We start from the raw sequence: 15,792 nt of genomic DNA on the forward strand, positions 1-15,792 counted from the left end.
GCCCATTTTAAAATCAGATTGTCTTTTTGCTATTGTGTTGAGTTCTTCATATATTCTATATATTAACCCCTTGTGAGACCCATAGTTTGCAAATATTTTCTTCCATTTTGTGAGTTGTCACTTTACTCTGTTGATTTTTTTTATCATATAGAAGTTTTTTAGTTTAATATCATCCCACTTGTCTCATTTTGCTTGTGTTGCTTATAAAAAAATAATTTGTTCCCAGATCAGTGTCATTAAACATTTTCCCTAGGTTTTCTTCTAGTGGTTTTATAGTTTTGGGTCTTACATTTAAGTCTTTAATCAATTTTTAGTTGATTTTGTCTATGGGAAGAGATGGGAAGCTTCATTCTTCTGCATGTAGATATCCAGTTTATCCAGCACTATTTATTAAAGAGACTCTTCTTTCCCCAGTGTAGGCAGGATATAATTGGGTCTTGTTCTTTTATTCATTCAACTACCCTGTGTCTTTTAACTGGATAATTTAATCAATTTACATTCAATATTATTATTGATGAGGCAGAACTTACTTTTGCCATTGTGTTAATTGTTTTCTGGTTACTTTGTAGATTAAAACTTTGTTTTCACAGGTGTTGACATTGTGTAAATATTTTGTTGCTTTCTCTCTCTTGTTGTTTACCTTTGTGGTTTGGTGGTTTTCTGTAGTCATTAGCTTTTATTCTCATCTCTTTCTAATTTGTGTATTTGTTATTTTTTTCTTTGTTACTCTGGGGCTTGCATTTACAAAATCTTGTAGTTACAAAAGACTATTTTAAGCTGATAACAACTTAACTTTGCTCACATAGAAATATTTTACTTTTACCCTCTTCCCCACAATTTGCAATTTGATACCTTAATTTATATATTTCTTTATTGTATATTCCTTAACAACTTATTGTAGCTATGGTTATCATTGATCATTTTGACTCTTAACTTTTACATTAGAGATCCAAAAGATTATATACTACTATTCCAGTAAATGATTATCCTGAATTTGCTTATGGGCTTACCTCTACCAGTTAGTTTTATACTTTCATATGTTTTCATGGTAGTAATTGATTTCCTTTTGCTTCCAGTTGGACCACTTTCTTCAGCATTTATTGCGGGACTGGTTTAATTGTAATGAATTAAAGGTCTGGATTAGAGGCAAAAAAAAAAAAAAAAAATTGTAATGAATTACATCAGCTTTGGCTTGCCTGGAAAATACTTTATTTTCCCTTCATTTCCAAAGGATAGTTTTTCTGGGTATAGTATTCTTCGTTGAATAATTTTTTTTCCAGCACTTTAAATATATCATTCCATTCTCTCCTGGCCTGCTGAGAAATCTACTGATAATCTAAAGGAGATCGTTTTATACATGACTGGATGCTTTTTCTCTTGCTGCTTTTAGAATTATCTCTGTCTTTGACTTTCAATAGTTGAATTTTAATGTGCCTCAGCAAGGACTACTTTGGACTGAATTTAACTGGGGACTTTGAGCTTCATGGAAATGGACATCCATATCTGTCTTACAATTTGTCAGCTTATTAAATAAGCTTTCTATGCCTTTTTCTGAGCTTCTTTCTCTATAATTCCCATAATGTGAAAATTTGTGTTCTTAATAGTGTCCCATAAGTCTCATCTTTCTTCACTCATTTTAATATTTTTTCTGTCTATCTAAGTTATTTCAAATGATCTGTCTTTAAGTTAATAAATTTCTTTTGCTTGACCTAATATGCTGTTGAAGTTCTCAATTGTATCTTTTATGTTATTCACTGAAGTCTTCAACTCAGGATTTATATCTTATGTTATTTATTTATTTGTTGAATTTCCCATTTACATCGTAAATTGTTTCCCTGATTTTGTTGAACTGTCTACCTGTATTCTCTGATATCTTGTGGAATTTTCTTAAAACTCCAAAATTTAAATTTTGCCCAATTCTGCATCACCGTGTCTTAGCATTGTTTCTAGGTGTTGGAAGAATGTTTTAGTGTGTGCATGTTTGCTGGTTGAACTTTCTATGGGGCAGAGTGGAGTCAGACTTCTTATTTGACCATTTTGTGAATGTTACTCTTGTATTATAATTTGCTTAACTGTAAAACCATTAATGGACATCTGGTTGTTTTCAGTATTTGGATATTACAAAAAAAGAAGCATACACATTCATGTACATGTTTGTGTGAATGTAAGACTTTATTTTATTTTATTTTTGGAATGAATACCCAGGGATGCAATTGCTGGATCATATGGCAGTTGCATATTTGGTTTTTAAAGAAATTGTCAAACTATTTTCCAGAGTGGGTCTGCCATTTTACATTTTCACTAGCAATGTATCAATAATCCAGTTTCTCCACATCCTTGACTGTCTTTGGTGTTGTTATTATTTTAAAATTTTAGCCATTGTGATAGGTATGTAGTGATATCTCTCTTGGTTTTAATTTGTGTTTTTCTATTGACTAATAATATGAAACATCTTTTCATGTGCTTATTTGCCACCTTTCTAGCCTGTTCAGTGAAATGTCCTTTTATGTCTTTTGCCCATTTTCTATTTGGATTTATTTTTTATGTTGAATTTTGAATGTTTTTTTATATATGCTAGATGGTAGTCTTTTGTTGGATATCTGGTTTGCAAATACACTCTCCCAGACTATGGGTTATCTTTTCATTCTCTTTACAGGGTCTTTCATAGAGCAAAAGTTTTAAATTTTGAGGAAATCCAATTGAAAGAAAAGTTTTTTTTTTCTTCAGTAGATTATGCTTTCTGGTGTTACATCTAAGAACTGTTTGTTTATGTTTTCTAAGTTTTATAGTTTTGTGTTTTACATTTAAGTCTGTAATACATTTTGAATGAACTTTTGCATAAAGTATGAGGTCCAGTAAAGGTTTTTTGTTTGTTTGTTTTTTGGTTTTTCTTTTTGCCTATGGATGTTCAGTTATTCCAATACCATTTAAAAAAATTCTAAAAGCATGATTAGTAACATTTTCTTGTACTTTAAAATAACTTGAGAATAAGAACTTAGTTTTCAGAACCTAGTTATTATTTAAACATTTTTCTCCCAAATATTTATGGGTATATTTTAAAAGGGTTATTCAAAATTTATGGTGCAACTACCCTACATTTTTATTTTATTTAATATTTATTTATTAATTTGTTTTTGAGATGGAGTCTCTCTGTCTCTCAGGCTGGAGTGAAGTGGAAATAGATAATTTCTACTGATACGTTTTCAAGCTTGCTGTCTCTTTCCTCTGTCATCTCCATTCTGTTGAACTATTGAGCCCATTGGGTGAGCCCAATGGGCTATTGAGCCCATTTGGTGAATTATTTATTTCACATGTTCATATTCTCTTTTTCAGTTCTAAAATGTCCACTTGTTTTTTTTTTTTTATTTCTCTGGATAACAATGTCTATCTTTCTATCCATTTAAACAGTGTTTACCTTTGCTCGATGAAGCCTGTTTATAACAGCTCTTTAAAGTATTTGTCTGATGATTCTAAAACCTGTTTCATCATAGCATTGACATTGGTTGAATATATTTTTCCTTGAAAGTCGATCACATTGTACTGGTTCTTTACATATTGAACACTTTTGGGCCGGGCATGGTGGCTCAGGCCTGTAATTTCAGTATTTTGGGTGGCCAAGGCAGGCAAATTACTTGAGGTCAGGATTTTGAGACCAGCTTGGCCATCATGGCAAAACCCCATCCCTACTAAAAATACAAAAATTAGCCAGGAATGGTGGTGCATGCCTTTAATCCCAGCTACTTGGGAGACTGAGGCAGGAGAATTGCTTGAACCCAGGAGGTGGAGGTTTTAGTGAGCCAAGATCATGTCACCACTGCACTCCAGCCTAGGCAACAGAGTGAGACTCCATCTCAAAAGAAAAGAAAAAAAAAAAAAAACAACAACAAAAAACCATTGAGTACTTTTTAATTTTATTCTGAACATTTTGAACATTATGTAATAAATCTCTGTCCCATTAAATTCTCTGGAGAATGTTAATTTTATTGTTTTAGCAGGTAATCAATCAATTAAGTTCAAAGCACAAGTTCTGTCTTGTCATCTGTGGGCAGTGGTTCCAATGCTAGCCTAGTTTTATTATACTGTTTCGGGAGTAGTCCCTGCACATGCCATTCTGAGACATGGGTGGTGGATGATATTGTAGTTCAAATTTCAAAGGCTTTGCTATGATGCATTGGATTTATCTTGTGTAAGCACAGCTTATAAATTATCTTGGAACTTGTGGCCGAATTAGGGGATCCCTTTCTCCAGCTATCTTATCTCTAAGATTTTATCTACATTCTTTAGCTCGCAGGGTTCATTTTTCCAGATCCTCTGCCCTGGTTTTCTCAGTTTGTTGTTGTTGTTGTTGTTGTTGTTTTCCGAGACAAGGTCTCACTCTGTTTCCTAGCTGGAGTGCAGTGGAACAATCACAGCTCATTGAAGCCTTGACCTCCTGGGCTTAGGTGATCCTCCCAACTCAGCCTCCTGGGTAGCTGAGACTACCAGTGCATGCCATCATTCTTGGCTAATTTTTTATATTTTTTGTAGAGACGGGGTTTCGTCATGTTGTCCAGGCTGGTCTTGAACTCCTAGACTCAAGCAATCTGCCTGCCTCAGAATCCCAAAGCGCTGGGATTACAGGTGTGAGCCACTGTGCCTTGCTGATTTTCTCAGTATTTAAAAATCTCTGTCTGCTGCATAGTTCTGCGGTGGTCCACCATTGAGTTAAATTCAGAAGATAGGCTCTGCCGCCTACCACCGCTGCCCGAGCCCGAGTGGTTCACTGCACCGTGAAGACAGATTCCAGACGCCAGGAACTCACGCCTCCAATCCCAGACACTATGTCCAGCAAAGGCTCCGTGGTTCTGGCCTACAGTGGCGCCCTGGACACCTCGTGCATCCTCGTGTGGCTGAAGGAACAAGGCTACGACGTCATTGCCTATCTGGCCAACATTGGCCAGAAGGAAGACTTCGAGGAAGCCAGGAAGAAGGCACTGAAGCTTGGGGCCAAAAAGGTGTTCATTGAGGATGTCAGCAGGGAGTTTGTGGAGGAGTTCATCTGGCCGGCCATCCAGTCCAGCGCACTGTATGAGGACCGCTACCTCCTGGGCACCTCTCTCGCCAGGCCTTGCATCGCCTGCAAACAAGTGGAAATCGCCCAGCGGGAGGGGGCCAAGTATGTGTCCCATGGCGCCACGGGAAAGGGGAATGATCAGGTCCGGTTTGAGCTCACCTGCTACTTGCTGGCCCCCCAGATAAAGGTCATTGCTCCCTGGAGGATGCCCGAATTCTACAACCGGTTCAAGGGCCGCAGTGACCTGATGGAATACGCAAAGCAACACGGGATTCCCATCCCGGTCACCCCCAAGAGCCCATGGAGTATGGACGAGAACCTCATGCACATCAGCTACGAGGCTGGAATCCTGGAGAACCCCAAGAACCAAGCGCCTCCAGGTCTCTACACGAAGACCCAGGACCCGGCCAAAGCCCCCAACACCCCTGACATTCTCGAGATCGAGTTCAAAAAAGGGGTCCCCGTGAAGGTGACCAACGTCAAGGATGGCACCACTCACCAGACCTCCTTGGAGCTCTTCATGTACCTGAACGAAGTCGCGGGCAAGCACGGTGTGGGCCGTATTGACATCGTGGAGAACCGCTTCATTGGAATGAAGTCCCGAGGTATCTACGAGACCCCAGCAGGCACCATCCTTTACCACGCTCATTTAGACATCGAGGCCTTCACCATGGACCGAGAAGTGCGCAAAATCAAACAAGGCCTGGGCTTGAAATTTGCTGAGCTGGTGTATACCGGTTTCTGGCACAGCCCTGAGTGTGAATTTGTCCCCCACTGCATTGCCAAGTCCCAGGAACGAGTGGAAGGGAAAGTGCAGGTGTCCGTCCTCAAGGGCCAGGTGTACATCCTCGGCCAGGAGTCCCCACTGTCTCTCTACAACGAGGAGCTGGTGAGCATGAACGTGCAGGGTGATTATGAGCCGATTGATGCCACCGGGTTCATCAATATCAATTCCCTCAGGCTGAAGGAATATCATCATCTCCAGAGCAAGGTCACCGCCAAATAGACCCCTGTACAATGAGGAGCTGGGGCCTCCTCAATTTGCAGATCCCCCAAGTACAGGCACTAATTGTTGTGATAATTTGTAACTGTGACTTGTTCTCCCTGGCTGGCAGCGTAGTGGGGCTGCCAGGCCCCAGCTTTGTTCCCTGGTCCCCCTGAAGCCTGCAGACGTTGCGTTGTCACCGAAGGGAAGGGTGGGGGGCAGCTGCGGTGGGGAGCTATAAAATGACAATTAAAAGATTAAAAAAAAAATTCAGAAGATAAAAGAATAAAAAAAACAAAACAAAACAAAACTAGGAAACATTCCTTGAAATGAATCACTCTTTATGTTACTTCCTTCCCTAATCTACCTACTATAGTTACTTTTTAGAGTCAGCAAGTATTTGCTTTTTGTATTTTGTCTGAGTTTTTAGTTGTAACCAGTGGGAGAAAAAGTTGAAGTGGGCTTACTTCATTTTGACTGGCACTAGAATTTTCAAACAATGGTATTCTTAGAGATGTTGCTACAACTTTGGAGTATGCTGCCTGAGAATTGAGTACTTTTATTCATGTTTTTGTACTAGTGAACAGAACATGCTGGTGGGTGGTATCTTGAGTAGAGTATACCTGATATGGTTTGGCTCTGTGTCCCCACCCAAATCTCATCTTGTAGCTCCCATATTCCCATGTGTTGTGGGAGGGACCAGGTGGGAGATGATCGAATCATGGGGGTGGGTCTTTCCTGTGCAGTTCTCATTATAGTGAATGGTTCTCATGAGATCTGATGGTTTTAAAACAGGAGTTTCTCAGCACAAGCTCTCTCTATTTGCCTGCCACCATCCATTTAAGACATGACTTGCTCCTCCTTGCCTTTCACCTTCTGCCATGATAGTGAGGCCTCGCCAGCCACATGGAATTGTATGTAAGTCCAGTAAGCCTCTTTCTTTTGTAAATTGCCCAGTCTCAGGTATGTCTTTCTCAGCAGCATGAAAACAGACTAATACAGTAAATTGGTATCAGTAGAGTGGAGTGCTGCTGAAAAGATACCCAAAAATGTGAAAGCAACTTGAAACGGGGTAACAGGCAGAGGTTGAAACAGTTTGGAGGGCTCAGAGGAGGACAGGAAAATGTGGGAAAGTTTGGAACTTCCTAGAGACTTGTTGAATGACTTTGACAAAAATGCTGATAGTGATATGAACAATAAGGTCTAGGCTGAGGTGGTCTCAGATGGAGATGAGGAACTTGTTACGAACTGGAGCAAAGGTGACTTTTGTTATGTTTTAGCAAAGAGATTGGTGGCATTTTGCCCCTGCCCTAGAGTTTTGTGGAAGTTTGAACTTGAGAGAGAGATTTAGGGTATCTAGATGGTGGAAGAAATTTTTAAGAAGCAAAGCATTCAAGAGGTGATTTGAGTGCTATTAAAGGCATTCAGTTTTATAAGTGAAGCAGACCATAAAAGTTTGGAAAATTTGCAGACTGACAATGCGATAGAAAAGCAAATCCCATTTTCTGAGGAGAAATTCAAGCTGGATGCAGAAATTTGCCTAAGTAATGAAGAGCCAAATGTTAATCCCCAAGACAATGGGAAAAATGTCACCAGGGCACATGTCATAGGTCTTCATGGCAGCCCCTCCCATTACAGGCCTGGAGACCTAGGAGGAAAACATGGTTTTGTGGACTGGGCCCAGGGCCCTTGTGCTATGTGCAGTCTAGGGACTTGGTGCCCTGCATCCCAGCTGCTCCAGCTGTGACTAAAAGGGGACAAGGTACAGTTCTATCTGTGGCTTCAGAGGGTGCAAACCCCAAGCCTTGGCATCTTTCATGTGGTGTTGAGCATGGGGGTGCACAGAAGTCAAGAACTAAGGTTTGGGAACCTCCGCCTAGATTTCAGAGGATGAATGGCAATGCCTGGATGCCCAGGCAGAAGCTTGCTGCAGGGGCGGGGCCCTCATGGAGAACCTCTGCTAGGGCAGTGCAGAAGGGAAATGTGTGGTTGGAGCCCCCCACAGAGTTCCTACTGGGGCACCACCTAGTGGAGCACCACCGACTGAGAAGAGGGCCACCATCCTGCAGACCCCAGAATGGTAGATTCACTGAGAGCTTGTACCGTGCACCTGGAGAAGCTACAGACACTCAATGCCAGCTCATGAAGGCAGCCGGGAGGGAGGCCATACCCTGCCAAGCCATAGGGCTGGATCTGCCCAAGACTTTGGGAACCTACCTCTTACATTAGCATGACCTGGATGTGACACATGGATTCAAAGGAAATCATTTTGGAGCTTTAAGATTTGACTGCCCTGCTGGATTTAGGACTTGCATGGGACCTGTAGCCCCTTTGTTTTGACTAATTTCTCCCATTTGGAATGGCTGTATTTACCCAATACCTGTACCCCCATTGTATCTATGAAGTAACTAACTTGCTTTTGATTTTACAGGCTCATAGGAGGAAGGGACTTACCTTTTCTTGAATGGGACTTTGGACTGTAGACTTTTGAGTTAATGCTAAAATAATTGAGACTTTTGGGGACTGTTGGGAAGGCATGATTGGTTTTGAAATTTGAAGATATGAGATTTGGGAGGGGCCAAGGGTAGAATGATATTGTTTAGCACTGTGTCTTCACTCAAATCTCATCTTGTAACTCCCATAATTCCCACGTGTTGTGGGAAGGACCAGGTGGGAGATGATTGAATCATGGGGGTGGGTCTTTCCTGTACGGTTCTTGTAACAGTGAATGGGTCTCACGAGATCTGATGGTTTTGAAAATGGGAGTTTCTCTGCACAGGCTCTGTCTTTTCACCTGCCACCCTCTATGTAAGACATGACTTGCTCCTCCTTGCCTTTCACCTGCCATGATTGTGTAGCCTTGCCAGCCACATGGAACTGTAAGTCCAATAAGCCTCTTTCTTTTGTAAATTGCCCAGTCTCAGGCATATCTTTATCAGCAGTGTGAAAATGAACTAATATAGTACCACAGAGAGGGATCCTAATTTCTACAAAAAAGGATCTTGGTTTTGACCAAAAACAAGGACTAGAAATGACCTCCTTTATCATCTATGAGAAAATTTCTAATCCTGGGGGGAACATACCATTGCATGCTATTTGCTGACAGATACTTTGGAAAAAGGAAATTTTTGCTTAAAATATGATGTATGCTGAAGTGGAAATAGTGATTGGTGCCTGCAGTGACCAAGGGCTATCATTAATACCTATGGGGTCTGCAGTTGTGTCCTTGAATGAGGTCTGAAATCCCTTGTGTGGTCAAATAATAATTTTTCTTTCTTATAAGAACAAATAGCCTTAATAATTTAAGATACCTGTTCTTAAATAGGTAGGCCAAAACCATGTACCCTACCTTGGATGGTTTTCACTGGGGGAGGGTGAACATTATTCTCATACTCTTATTTAAAGCCCCTTTTGTTTAGCATTTCATTTATTTAATCTTTTGATACATATGTAATTTATATGAAAAGGAATTTGTATTTGGCTTTTACTGAAGACTCACAATTTTTGCTCTACAGAAACTAATGAAATTAAGGAGAAATTTGTTCCTTTGACTCCCAAATAAGTGAAAAAGAAATTGCAATTGGAGTTTGCTTCAAAAATTGAACCCAAAATTTTTGCCCAGCAAAGTAATACAAAGGGTCATGACATTCAAGTGTCACCTTTTCCAGGGACAGTTTGCTTGCCTTTGCCATTGGCTTCAGACACTGAGAGAGACATGTCAGATCTGGTTAAAAGCTTTTAGATCAGGAAATATTCTGCTATTTAGGGAAATGGTTGAGTAGAATGCAAGTTATAACAAGATATTGCTTGAATTTTGCATTTGATAGACTTAAAAGGCATGTGAAACCCTTTGGCCAGACTCTGTCACCTCAAGACTAAGTTGACAGATTTTGAAAACTTTCATTTTATCCTAACTAAAAATAATTGAAGCTTGGTGTGGTGGCTCACGCCTGTAATCCCAGCACTTTGGGAGGCCGAGTTGGGTGGATCATGAGGTCAGGAGTTTGAGACTAGCCTGGTCAGCATGGTGAAACCCCATCTCTACTAAAAATGCAAAAAATTAGGCAGGCATGATGGCACATGCCTGTAGTCTCAGCTACTTGGGAGGCTGAGGCACGAGAATCGCTTGAACCCAGCAGGCGGAGGTTGCAGTGAGCTGAGATCGCGCCATTGCACTCCAGCCTGGGCAACAGAGCGAGACTCCATCTCAAATAATAATAATAATAATAATAATGATAATAATAATAATAATAATAATTGAAGTACCATTTAGTCCAGGGAGAGGGGCAGCTTCAGAATTGGTGGACTCTAATGTATAAGACAGGTCTAACCCTCACAGACATTTCATTTTCTCCCCAGGGTTCCTCCCGAAGCAATACTTTCTTGTAGTAATCCTTTTGCTTGAGACCTCAAGTTTAAAGATGAGACATAATGCATGTTTGGAGGAGGGAAGTTTAAGAAAACTGCATTCATGTTTTTTTTTCTTCCCCCTAAGCAGCTCACTAATTAGAGTCCCCAGAGAGTATGGCTCAGACTACTTGGCACAATCTCACCTGTAGATTATATTTCCCTCTCTCACCCAAGGACCAGAGGGCTAACCTGGGGGAACCTATACTTGGAGTGGACTTCTTACTGTGGTCTGGCATAGAAAGAACCAGAGACCAGTGTCTGAGGCAAAGTCAAAATCAACACAGGGACTATGACACAGGGGAGGGGTACGAAAGGGACCCTGAATAAAAAAATCAGGAGTCAGGCTGAAAGTGGAGGAAACAAAAATGGTTCAGGAATAAAGTGGGGGTGGTTCTGTGTGGTTTCTGGCACTGGTGCACTCGAAGTTTACATTTATTGGTTAGGGTGGAGTGGAATGGAGTGGGGGTGAGGGGCTAATGTAGACAGGCCTGTTAGAAGACTCTGAAGGCACAGGAAGAGGCACAGACAGCCACTCTGGAAGAGGTGTCTTTGGTACTTTTTTTCCTCTCTCTTTGTCAGAATAGTGGCTATACATCATTCTCAGCAAACTATCGCAAGGACAGAAAACCAAACACCGCATGTTCTCACTCGTAGGTGGGAACTGAACAATGAGATCACTTGGAAACAGGAAGGGGAACATCACACACCGGGGCCTGTTGTGGGGTGGGGAAGGGGGAGGGATAGCATTAGGTACCTAATGTACATGATGAGTTAATGGGTGCAGCACACCAACATGGCACATGTATACATAAGTAACAAACCTGCATGTTGTGCACATGTACCCTAGAACTAAAAGTATATATATATATATAAAAAGAATAGTGGCTATAGACTCAGTTGTAAATAAACACTTTTTAATTTGCTAATTTTCCTTTTTATAGGCATAAGTATTATTTTAAAGTATTTTATTGTAGCATTAAATGTGCTAAATGGTGAACAACAGCAACAACAAAAATCAAACGCAAACTTTGAAACCACAAAAAAGGTTTGAGAAAAACTAAAAATGCACCAGTAATCAGAACACACAGAGGTAACTACTACTGGTATTTAGGTGAATTTCATACCTGGTATTCTGGTGAATTTCTTTATAAGTCTTCCTTTTCTGAACTAAAAAGCAGCCCCCTCAATATTGTTTAGATTAATTTATTCTAAAAATATGTAATGAGGCCCTACTCTGTGCCTGACACTGTTCAAAGCACTATTATGTATGGTAGGAATGAAGCTGACAAAATCTTTGTCTTCTCTTGCTGACATGCCAGTGAGAATGGGGGGAGACAAACGTGAGCAAAACTAGTTAAATACATAATATTTTATATGTGAGTGTTAGAGAGAAAATAAGGTACAGGAGAGGCAGAGCTCTTGGTGTCTGAAAGAATTGTATTTTTAAAAAGGTTCATTAGAGAAGGTCTTACTAAGAATAGGGCATTTGAGTGAATACCTAAGGTAGTGAAGAAGCCATGTGCACATCTCGAAGAACAGGGAATAGTAGTTGCAAAGGCCCTGAGATGTGTGCCTGAGCTGTGAGAGAAGTGTTGAGCAGGCCAGTGTGCCTGGTGTGAGAGAGTGCAGGAGGCTGGCAGGAGATTAGGTCAGGGCAGAAGTAACCTGCTGAAATGACTTTGGCTTTGACCCTGGGGATGATGAGAAGCCCATGGAGTGTTTTCAGCAGAGGAAGGATATGATTTGACTTATGTTTACTAGAATTTCTCTGGCTGACAGGGTGTGTGGGGGGCAGTGGAAGAAGTGGCTAGACCAGAGAGGAGGCCCTTGTGATAATCCAGTGGGAGATGATGGTAGCTCCATGTAGGCGATAGCACTGGAGGTGGTGAGGAGGGTTGGATTTGAAGGTAGAAGTGGCAGGGCTTGATGATGAACTAGATATGGGATGTGAAAGAGGAATTCGGAGTGACTCGAGATGTTTGGCCTGAGCAATTGGAGAGATGGAGTTACAACTAATTGTTGTAGGAAAGACTTTGGTAGAAGCAGGGTTTTGGGGGCAAGATTAGGAACTGATTTTGAACCTGTTAAATTTTGAGATTCCTTGTAGGTTTCAAAGTAGAGATGCTGAGCAAGCAGTTAGACATGTGAGTCTGGAGTTTAGGCATGAGGTCAAGGTTGACAATAATTTTGTGAGTCATCATCTGCATGTAGATGACATGAAAAACCATGAGAGCAGATGAGATCAACAAGGGATTCAGTCCAGTTAGAGAAGGAAATGGTCCAAGAACTGAACCATGGAGTGGGCCAGAGCTAAGAAGTCAGGGAGATAAGGAATCAGCAAAATAGTTTGTAAGATAGGATGACACCAAGGCCACCTGGTGTCCAGGAAGCCAAGTGAAAGCATGTTGAAGGAGGCGGGACAGCACAGTGATCATCTGTGTAAATGCTGCGGATAGGCCACATGGCCAGGTGTGGAGTGTGTGGGGAGGAGGACTGTGCTATGTGAGGGTTTTTTTCTGAGTTGTGGTTTACAGATGATATGATATTTCTCAGATGGAAAAAGAGAGGAACAACATTGCAAGAAGAAACTATTTGAACAAAATCAAGAGAACTAAAAGTAAATGTTTTTAGTGGCATGCCAAGTAATTTTGGGTATGGTTGGAGAGATGCTGGGAGATGAGGCTAGAAAAGTCCAGAGGGGCCTTGAGGGCTTTGCTAAGGAAAAGGGAAGGATTGGAATGGTCATTTGTTGAGACTAATCAATAATTAATGAAATTACTCCAGTTAATTTTCATGAGAAAGTAACCAGGTCAACATTATTGCTGCCATTTTACAAACGTGGACAGTGAAACTTCGATGAAGTAACTTTTCTTACACCCTATAAGTGTTACAGCCAGAGTTCCAACCCAGACCCATCTTGCTCAAAGCCTTTGATATTTTCAAGTGACCAGGTTGCATTCCTCAGAGGTTTAAATGGAGATGTTTGAATTAGCAAGTGACACCTTCAGATCAATGTTTTAGGTAGGTACCTGGCAGCAGAGTAGGGCATGGGTTTGGGGCAGCCATGGTCTCTAAAATCACCTCAGATGGGTGAACACTTACACAGACTACATTTACTTTTAATTGTTGACCTTGTATTTTCAATGACGGGAGCTGGCCAGGTGAACCACAGATGCCAGGTGAGCCACACCATCCAGAGCAGAGAGCATGTGCTGGGGTGTTGATCGGAGAAAACTTTATACACATTTGCCCTCAGTAGATGTACCCTGTTAGTGATCCAACATTATTTTGTCAATGTCTATGACATGTTTCATCATGTGGAGCGTCTGATACCATTTAGACAAAAGACCTGCAAAAATAAAGTCCAGAACAATTCAATAAAATGAAAAAGTTCAGCTTCTCATGCAAGTCTAAGGAGACCCATTTTCAAGTCAATGTCATTATACTCACTCAGTGGGGGAGCATAATTCGTGGAGTGTCTTCTGCACTAAGACCTTGTTATGATGATGGGTGTAAAGAAATATCCATGAGACATGCACACAGAGGATAACGAGAACCTCAAACCGTGACATGTCCAATGAACTGTTTAATTGGATAGAATTTTATCTGTGACGGCGGCCATCCTCCTGCTCTCCAACTATGATGGGAAGTTATGGAATGTCGATCATCATCAGTGCTGTCCATAACCCAATGGCAGAATGAAATCATATAAATGCAAATTACACTGTAATTAAAGAGGAAAGAGGCAAGAAGCAAAAACATTTAGCTGAGTTTGGCCTTCAGAGTCCTCCACTGCCTTTGAGAGTTCAGTAGGCTTAGGGTTTGCTTTGAAATATCCACTTATGCTGTTGATGGCGGCAGGAGGTTAATAAAGAGGAGTGCAGGAATGGTTTTGAGGGATCTAGCAGGCAGTTGCTGAGGGGGTGTCAGGTGGTTGGGAGTCTGACCTTTGAAGGAGAACGGCAGGATCCCTGTTATCTACTATCTCCCCACTACTGTTTATGATCATTTTTCAGGAACTCAGCACTGGGGTGAGATAGGAAAAAGGAGAAAGAACGGGGTATTATTTATATGGGGAGACAATGCTAAGACTATTTTTATTGGCTGCAGTTACATCTATTTTTTAATTTAATGTTTTGAATAGTTCTAAGGTTCCATTCCAAAATAAAATAAAGTAAATAAAATACATAAACAAGTCAAAATTCTCCTTTCCCACCTTTAGCCCCTTCCCAGTTCTCCAATCCCAGGAACCACTGTTGTTAGTGTTTTTAGTGTCTTTTCAGACTGTTTTTGTGCTAATACATACTGGAATTTCCCCCCATTTTTATGTAGAAGGCAACATACCTTGCTTTTTTAACTTAATATATCATTGATCCCTTTCTATACTAATACAAATAAACATCCTCTTTTCTACAGCTGCCTAGTGCTCAATGGAAATACCATACTTTACCAATCCCCTGTTCTTGGAGATTTCATTTATTTCCAATATTTTGCTACTACAAACAAGTGCCATTGATTGACATTTCTGCTTTCCCCACTGGATTCTGAGCTCTGTGAGGGCTGTGTCCCAGACCTTACTAATTTTGGTATTTATAACACATAATGCGGTCTCTAATAGATAGCATATGTTCAGTAAATGTGAATGGAATTCAGTGAAATAGAACTCAGAGAATCCCATATAAGCAGCCATGATGAACACAGCTGTCAGCTGCCTGTGGGCCAAGAAGATGACTGCCCATGTGCAGTGATTTCAGCAGGCCTGGTAAGACCTCGTTCCCCCTCCCACCCAACTCCAAATCTTCAGACTTTCTGGATCATACTTTAAATCCCTCTATTCCTCTCATCCCTTTAGCTCCCTGATCTCACTCTTATTAAACAGCAAATGTTCCACCCTCATATTTGCATCTGTCACCTCTCAGTGGGGTTTTGGACCTCCCCTCTCTGGCCACACCACCTATTCTGACTGTTTTAATTGCTATGAGACACAGGTCTTAGGAACCTGAGGGACAGACACCTGAAACCTTCAGAGCTGGCTCTCATTAATATTGCCAGACGGTCATTGACCCAGTTGGTCCAGGGCTCCCAAGTAGAGACTCAAACCCAGACAGCCAGGGCTCAACTTCTAGCTTTGTCACTTAGTAGTGTCTAATGCCAGGAAGTCACTCTCTGTGTCTGCATTTCTTTGTCTGCAAAATAGAGGTTCTTACAGTTATACCCACCCTCTTAGTCCTTTTGGGCTGCTATAACAAAATAGCATAGACTGGATAGCTTAAACAACAGAAATTTAATTCTCACAGTTCTGGAGGCTGAGAAGTCCAAGATTAGGACAGATGTTGTATCTGGT

At 41.0% G+C, this 15,792-nt stretch overlaps 1 pseudogene across 1 annotated transcript; it reads left to right on the plus strand.

Annotated features, from left to right (window-relative positions):
* The first annotated feature begins 4,727 nt into the window (after positions 1-4,727).
* LOC112618565 lies at positions 4,728-6,295 on the plus strand (annotated as a pseudogene). Its single transcript, XR_003118098.1, has 2 exons — positions 4,728-4,754; positions 4,816-6,295. The product of XR_003118098.1 is annotated as an argininosuccinate synthase pseudogene (transcript).
* Positions 6,296-15,792: the final 9,497 nt, after the last annotated feature.

This window comes from Theropithecus gelada, chromosome 2, assembly GCF_003255815.1.
Source record: "Theropithecus gelada isolate Dixy chromosome 2, Tgel_1.0, whole genome shotgun sequence".
Lineage (NCBI taxonomy): Eukaryota > Metazoa > Chordata > Mammalia > Primates > Cercopithecidae > Theropithecus > Theropithecus gelada.